The sequence below is a fragment of the Fistularia commersonii genome, chromosome 20 (genome assembly GCF_037954325.1).
Source record: "Fistularia commersonii isolate RoL2024-O1a breed Wild chromosome 20, RoL_Fcom_v1.0, whole genome shotgun sequence".
NCBI lineage: Eukaryota > Metazoa > Chordata > Actinopteri > Syngnathiformes > Fistulariidae > Fistularia > Fistularia commersonii.
This window is the reverse complement of record NC_141303.1, coordinates 14,129,233-14,136,921: the sequence shown is the minus strand read 5'-3', so window position 1 is coordinate 14,136,921 and position 7,689 is coordinate 14,129,233.

Here is a 7,689-nt window from a genome sequence, read left to right as displayed (position 1 = left end):
CCTCTGAGAGGAAACTTTTCGTAAGTGGGTCACAATCCGGGCTCCTTCCTGGAGATTCAGAAGCTTGAGGCTCTCATTTGTCTTCAATGCGTTTCTTCCACGTTGCATCATGCTGAGTCTTGAAAGGAGGAGGGGGTGACCTCAAGCTCCTGTGGGAACACCAGGAGGCCCTCAGCACCTCCATGCTCAGGCTGGGCATGGCTGTACTCCCAGAACTCCCTGGAGACAGTTGGCTCCTCTGTCTCCATGGCGACCACACGATGGTCTACAGATGCCCAGGGCCATCCACAGCTGAGCTGGTCAGGGGGGTCTTGAGGAGATAAAAGTAAAGACATCAACAAACAAACATCAGACTTCCAAACACAGACTTCACTGTGATGAAGAACTCTCAAACATGGTCATGACATCCAAACTATTGGGTGGAGTAACAGCATCTTCCCACTGTGGAGTCAAGAGGCAGGGTGGATATTCAGGTTTGGTGGGGGGGTTTTGTAGGATCCAAGCACCTGAACATCTCTGGGGCCTTCAACATGGAGTCAGAATGATGATTAGATCTTGGATCAACAGCATTCTGATATTGGCAGTGATGTATGAAATGTCAGCTGATAAGCCCCCCCGCAGTGGATGGCTGTCCTCTGTCTGACCCCGGTCTCAGACATGGTCTTCACAATGATCTTCTCCAGTCTTTCCATGAGCCTGTTTGGACAAAGGTGTTTGTAGATCTCGGCCCCTGCCTCGGTTGATGTGGCCGTTGACAATGTGTCAAAGGCAGAAAAGCTACAACAGATGATCAATCTGTTAGGAAAAGGCTCAAAGTCCCATGCTGCCCAAGCAGCACAGCCTACTTTTGGATATCCCCAACAACCAAGCACAATGCAGAAACAGGATACAGAAACAAACTCTGGACCCTTTATTCAGAGGGCATCCTGCAGGACTGTTTTGCTACAACCAACTGGGATGTGTTCAAGACCGCAGCCACTCAGGAGGACTCTTCTGTCAGTGCACAGGAGTATGTTGAGTATGTGACCGGGTGACCGGGTGACCAACCAGAAGCCTTGACTGAACAGTCAAGTACACCACATGCTGCGCGCCCGCACTCATGCATTTAGGTACGGCAATGAGACGGAGTATGAAGTACGGACTGAAGAAGGCCATCAGAACTGCCAAGAGGCAGTACAGAAAGAAGCTGGATGGCTTCTTCTGCACTCCTCAGGGATGTGTCCTCAGCCCCATCCTCCACACCCACAACTATGAGCAGTAAATCACTATTTCATCAGTCGAGCGGAGATGACACGCTGGCCTGCTGATGCATAGAAGTGAAACAAATCTTTTAATTACAGACTAGAGGGGGAGTTCACTGTACCTGAAGATGCATGGAGTGGACAGAATAAGCCCATATTCCATCATCCAACTCCCTTCCGTACTTCCGGTTTAGCCCTTGGCTGCTTCATCCGAAATACATCGAGTGATTCCACTCCTTTTAAATTGTAGAAATGTCACGGATCCAAGTCGGAATTGTTCAACGAGTCATTCTTAGGCTTTCCAAATTGATAAAAAGGAAAGGAAGCATGGAGTATTTACAAATGTCCTTTCTGTCACAAAGCAAGGAGAAAAAAAGCAAAAAAAGCCCTTGTCTACAGCTAATGTGATCAGGGAGACAGGTAGCTCTTGGTGTGTCGTCTGGACTTGTTTTGTGTAATAAGAAAGTTCAAATATTTCTGTTGTGGGGGCGTCTCAGCCAGTTCTCTTTGCCCAGTTGTGATGCAATTCCTTCGGACACGGATTCTGGGGACATTGGTGTGGAGCTCACTCTTACCCTCATTCACATGTACATGTCTGGGAGCTCCATGCTGACGTCTCGGGGATCCGTATCCGAAGAAAGTGTATCGTATCTGGGCTAAGAGAACTGTCTGACCCCAACCCCCACCCCCCACAAACATCAACTCCTCCCCGCAATCATATTGTAGCGTTTCAGACTGCTGTGTCCTCCAGCTGTATCCCCACAGGCACCACCCCAGGCCACCCCACCGTGACTGTTGATCCGGTGTCGACCAAGGCCGTAGATAGAACACCCTCTATGCAGAAGGGAATGTGGCAAAAGTCTTAAATAAGTCCTTCCTACCACTACTGAGTTCCACCCTCTGTCTGCAGTCATATGGGACGCATCTGTGCTGAGCGGGTAATGTACAGGACCTCGCTGTGGGGTCATGCAGCGTTCCGCCTACTGTGACCCCCCCCCGTTTCCCGCGGCCTTAGCCAGGGCAGGGCAGTTCCTTTTCAGGTGTCCAATCTGACCACAGTCCCAGCAGAGGCGTGCCTGGCCTTCCAGTCGTGGCTGCTGGACCGCTGCCTGCATTCGCTGTGGATGCTCCACAGCCACTGTGAGGCCCTTGATCATTTCAGCCACCTCATCCACCCATGGGGGTCGCTGGACAGTCTTATCACACTTCTCAGCTGCTCTGACCAGAGGAATAGCACCCTGTAACGCAGTGCCCATCACTAGCTCTTTCTCCAGTGCATATTCCAGGGCGTCAGTCAGGGTGTTGGGGTGAGCTAGCCCGGTGTGAACGCGCAGATCGGGAGGGGAAAGTGCTCTGATAAACTGGTCCCAATTCGATCTGCACTGAGATGGGATTGTGCGCATATGCCCGCCATGTCAGACTCATCATAGTTTGCCAGGGCCAGTAAAGACCAGTAAGTGCACTGTAATTAGCTCTTTCACTCGGGTCCAAAAGCAGCAGGAAAGACAAAGCATCATCCGTCAGACAAAGGGCGAGCTGGAGGGCTTTTTGCTCATCACTCCATCCATTTGGATGAGCTAACAATTCGATCTGAGCATGGAAAGCATCTCAGTCCGACTTTCCAGCGTATTTGGGAGTCTTTATGTTCACCGGTGCTTTCCTTCCACGGGCGCCGCCATCTTTGTTTACATCCTTGCCTGACGTGTTGTCTGACGTCATCACTACGCAGGGAAAACATTCTTCGCTAACTGCTGGAAGGATGTTTCTGATGACTTAGCGAGTTTCTGATGACTTATTACTGTCAAACTGTCCTCTCCCACCCGGTGTAGAGCAAGCCATACCCTTCTCCTTCTTCCTCCATCATGATACACACCGCACGATCCATCGCCCCGTCAGAACACTGTGCTAGCGAGGATAGCTAATCTTCCACCAGACGAACGGATAGAACATTAAGTTTACTTCTAAGAATAAGATGTAGCGTTTTAGTCAGGAAACACATCTGATTGACGGCAAAACGTCATTTTAATCAGCAATAGCTGTTGTCAGCCACAGCCACACCTCACAAGCCTGCCATACCTCTGCAGGTTAAATAAAAAAACAGAATTCCTTGCACCCCAAACCAAACCCACAAAACTCCCAGCAACCCCCAAATCACACAGAAGACCAGCGATTATGCACTTTTTTCACCCACGGATCCCCAGAAGGTCGGCGTGGAGCCCCCGAATCACCGGACATGTACCTGTGAATGAGTGGAGGAGTTAAGGTGGGGTTGGTGGTGGTGGTGGGGGGGTGTCAGCAGGACGCGTTAGACCGACCAAGGCGCACCTTTTTCGGACACGGATCCCCGAGACGTCGGCATGGAGCTCTATAGATGCACACGTGAATGAGTGGAGTGAATGTTTGCGTGGCGGTGTTGGCGATTCGGCCAATTCTCTCAACCTCGTGTAACCATTTAGATTATATGTTTATTTTGAATTTATTTTACTTAGAATTTAATTTAGTTTCCTAAAGAGGTGTATTGGGGAGAAAGTATATGTTGTGATTGTTTCCACCTGACGCGCGCGTGCGACCGTTGAACTTTACCGACCCGTACGTGAGAAGTGAATTAAATTTCTCTTCTCCTGCCGTAACAGTGCCCTTTTAAACCCATTTTCAAATAAATATTTAGTTATTTATTTTTGTAACCCGAAACACCCACGGTCCTGGCACGCTACCCCTTAAAAAGTTAGGGTTAGAAGTGGTAGCAGCGGTGTTTTTTTCCGTCTTCAGTGAGTTAGCCGTGGCAGCCAGCTAGCTAACGCTTCGCCGGATCACCGGACTACGATCGGGATTTCGCAATTTTTGTTACGTCCTTCTTGACTAACGCAAACCAGAGTTTTTTTTTTCACCCGGTCGTTTTAAGGTGGACAGTGTTGGAAACATGTCGCTTCAGTAGTTTGCTTATGACGCTGAGGATGTACTTGAGGCTTTGGCTCCGACAATGACGGTGCAAGCGGCGGGAACCACAGACAAGACAAAGACGATTCTGCACCACAGGGTCGAGTTGCTGCCGTACTTTCACGGCGACGGTAAGGACAAAGAAAGTTTTTCTCTGTGGAAAACGAGACTGGATGTGGCAGTTAAGGCAGCCGGACAGCAGCTAGATGTTGCTGTAATACTTCCCACTTGTCTAAGCGGGGATGCATTGACTTATTGGCTGTGTTTACCACCAGACGTGCAGCAGGACTACGACACATGTTCGACTAAGCTGAATGACGTTTTTGGAAAGAAAAAACATTTTTGCTGCACTTCCAGACATTTGTAAATGCCAAATAACGCCTGCCCAAAGAGCCCCTGGAGGTTTATGCTGCAGAGGTCACTAGACTGGTAATGGAGGCTTTCCCAGAATATGGCATGCCAGCTATTGCCTTGGAACGCTTCAGAAGATTTGTTGCTTGTCTGGACCCCATTCTTCAGTCCAAATGCCACGAGCGTAGGGCAGCTTCTCTAAAGGATGCTCTGGCTGCGGCATGTAAATGGGAACGTGCTCAGGAGGCATTGAGACATCTTCCTTCACCTGTCGCTGCATCTGCACATGCACCTTCTGCTAATCCTGCTCCACAAGAGGATCTAGTCACAACTATGGGGACAACCAGAGAAAAGAAATCTCAGTCAGACCCATCTGCTGGACTTTTTGAGGCGGTCAAACAGCTCCCGAATGATCTGCATGCTCTCCGGCTGGATGTTTCTCAGCTGGGACGTAATCCTGTTCCAGTGGCAAAACAACAAGAGATCCTGTCGTCCCCCATCTGCATCACCTGACCGTCGTGGATGCTCTCCTGCACGACATCACAGATCCAGCTGGTCCAGCAGTGATCATCGCTCCAGGTGCCCCTCTACTCACCGTGACAGATGATACTCACCTATTCCTCCATCTTCACCACTGCATTGATATGATCATCATTCTGCTTACCAGCAGGAACGCTTCAGGCGGGCCAGCCCAGACAGGCCAGCCCAGACAGGCGCTACTCCCCTCATCGGCCAGGGCCAGGAGACCCACGTCGCGGTGACTCTTATGGACACACCTTCAATGACTGACAGGTCCAGGTATGATTCACACTCGTCTCTCTCCGCCAGGCAGAGACACCCACCTCGAGGAGAAAGACACCATCATGTCAGCTTCACCGAAGACCATCAGGGAAAAGAGTGGTAGCACATGCTGAGGGCCAAGTGTCTGCTGCCTCCGAACATGAGGCCCAACGACATAAGTCACCTCCCTTGTAGAGCCCCCACACGCTACGTATCGTCTATTGTAGAGAACATTGCCACTAAAGTCTTTTTTGGACCCAGGGTCAGACATTTCACTGATTAGTGAGGCCTTTAGTTTGTCAGTCCCCTCCTTGAGAACTAAATCCATGCAGCGCTCTGAGCTCTTACCTAATCTGCAAGTGGCATGCGACTATTGAACCTGTCCAATCTGTAAGTGAGAACGGAATAAAGTGTCTCCTGTCCTGCCGTAACGGTGCTCTTTTCATTTGAAGATTATTTAGTTCTATATTTTGTAACCCGCAACTCCCACGGTCCTGGCACGCAACCCTATTTGAAAGATAGGTTTACACTAATGTGAATGACAGGCTGTGAGCCCTTCCTTGTCTCTCTCTCCCAGCAAACCCCCCGCCTTTCCCGCACGGTAGCCTGCGGGACGCGCCTCTCGCCGCCTGAGTTGAACTCATGCGCGGATGCCTCCATCTAGCGGCCATGAAATATAATCAAGCGGAGGAAAAATATGATCACGGATTCCCCCCTCGTAGCGGCGAGCGACGAGTTTCGAGCCGTGGTGCATGTGTGTGGAGAGGATGGTGGATTTCAGCGAGCACCCCCCAGCCCAGCGATGATGCACTTTTTCCGGACACGGATCCCCAGAACGTCGGCGTGGAGCTCCGGACATGCACATGTGGAGGAGCGGTCACTGATCTCTTTCAGGTTACCTGTCCATACAAGATGATGTCTACCTGCGTGCTCTTGTAAGTTACCCCATGTTCCTGTCTTTTCTGGAAAAAAGTGTTCACTACAGCCATGGCCATCCTTTTTGCAAAGTCTACCATCATCTGTCCCTCTGTGTTCCTATTCTGTATACCACATCTGCCCACCACTTCTTAATCCCCTCTATTACCTGCACCAACATGCCCATTGAGGTCTGCACCAATTACCACTCTGTCATATCTGGGGATATTCTGTCTCACGTCGTGTAACTCATTCCACAACTTCTCCTTCTTTAACTCACATCCCACATAGCCACTAACAACATTGAGTATCACACCTTCAATTTCCAGTTTCAGACTCATAAGTCTATCTGATATTCTTTTCACCTCCAGAACTTTCCAGACAAACTCCTCATTCAAGATATCTCCTACTCCATATCTCTTCTTGTCAGTACCATGATAGTACAACTTAAATCCTGCTCCTAAGCTTCTAGCCTGACTACCTTTTCACCTGGTCTCCTGGACACACAGTATATCCACCTTCCTTCTCTGCATCATGTCGACCAACTCTACCTTTTCCTGTCATAGTCCCAGTATTCAAAGTCCCTACTCTTAGTCCCAGACTCTAGCCTTTCCTCTTCTCTCTCTGCTGCTTCTCAAAAAAAACCCACCATGATATAGAAAGTCATGTTATTGAGTTGATCGAGTCAGTGAACAGATATTAAGTATTTCTGACGTTTATTTTATCTTTCGAAGTGTTTTTTTAACGTTCTGTCTATGTTGATAGACTGTGGTTACCTTGAACATTTTCCTGCTAAGTTAAGAACTGTATTGCAGGAGAAACAGTGAACTGTGGAGCCCATGCATCCTGCACATGGATATGAATGGCGAGCCACCACAATAAGAGACTTGACTCGACTGGATGTGACATCGGTAGGAGAACCTCCCTACTCTTCTGTGCTCTTTGCTTTTGGGGAATGTGGATTTTTAGTGGTCAAATCTACGAAGATAAATCCGTCTTGGCGTGCTGTTTCTCACCGCCGGCACATCTAAGGTGTACAGGGGCTTGTCTTTCGGTGTTTTTCCTTGTGAATGCAGTTTAAAAAAACAAAAAAGGAATCCCGTGCTATAAGCTACTGGTTTTATGTCATATCACATGACCTTAAGGCTACCTTAAATTTAAAGGGCGTATGGGGGGAAGCGAGGGGGGGGGGGGTGCCATCATATGTGTGACTCACCTCTGTGTTGTGGTTCGGGTTCTCGAAGCGGGCATAGAAGATGTTGAGGTCGTTCGGTAGGCTGTCTGCGGAGATGCAGATGCAGGTGGTGGACTTGTCCTTTATGTGCTGTAGGCCTTGCCACATCTGCCCAGGGTGAGCAGTGGAGTAGAAACCATCCAGCTTCTCTCTGTACTGCCTCTTGGCTGTTCTGATGGCCTTCTTTAATCCGTACTTAGCAGCTTTGTGCTCCATCTCATTGCAAGACCT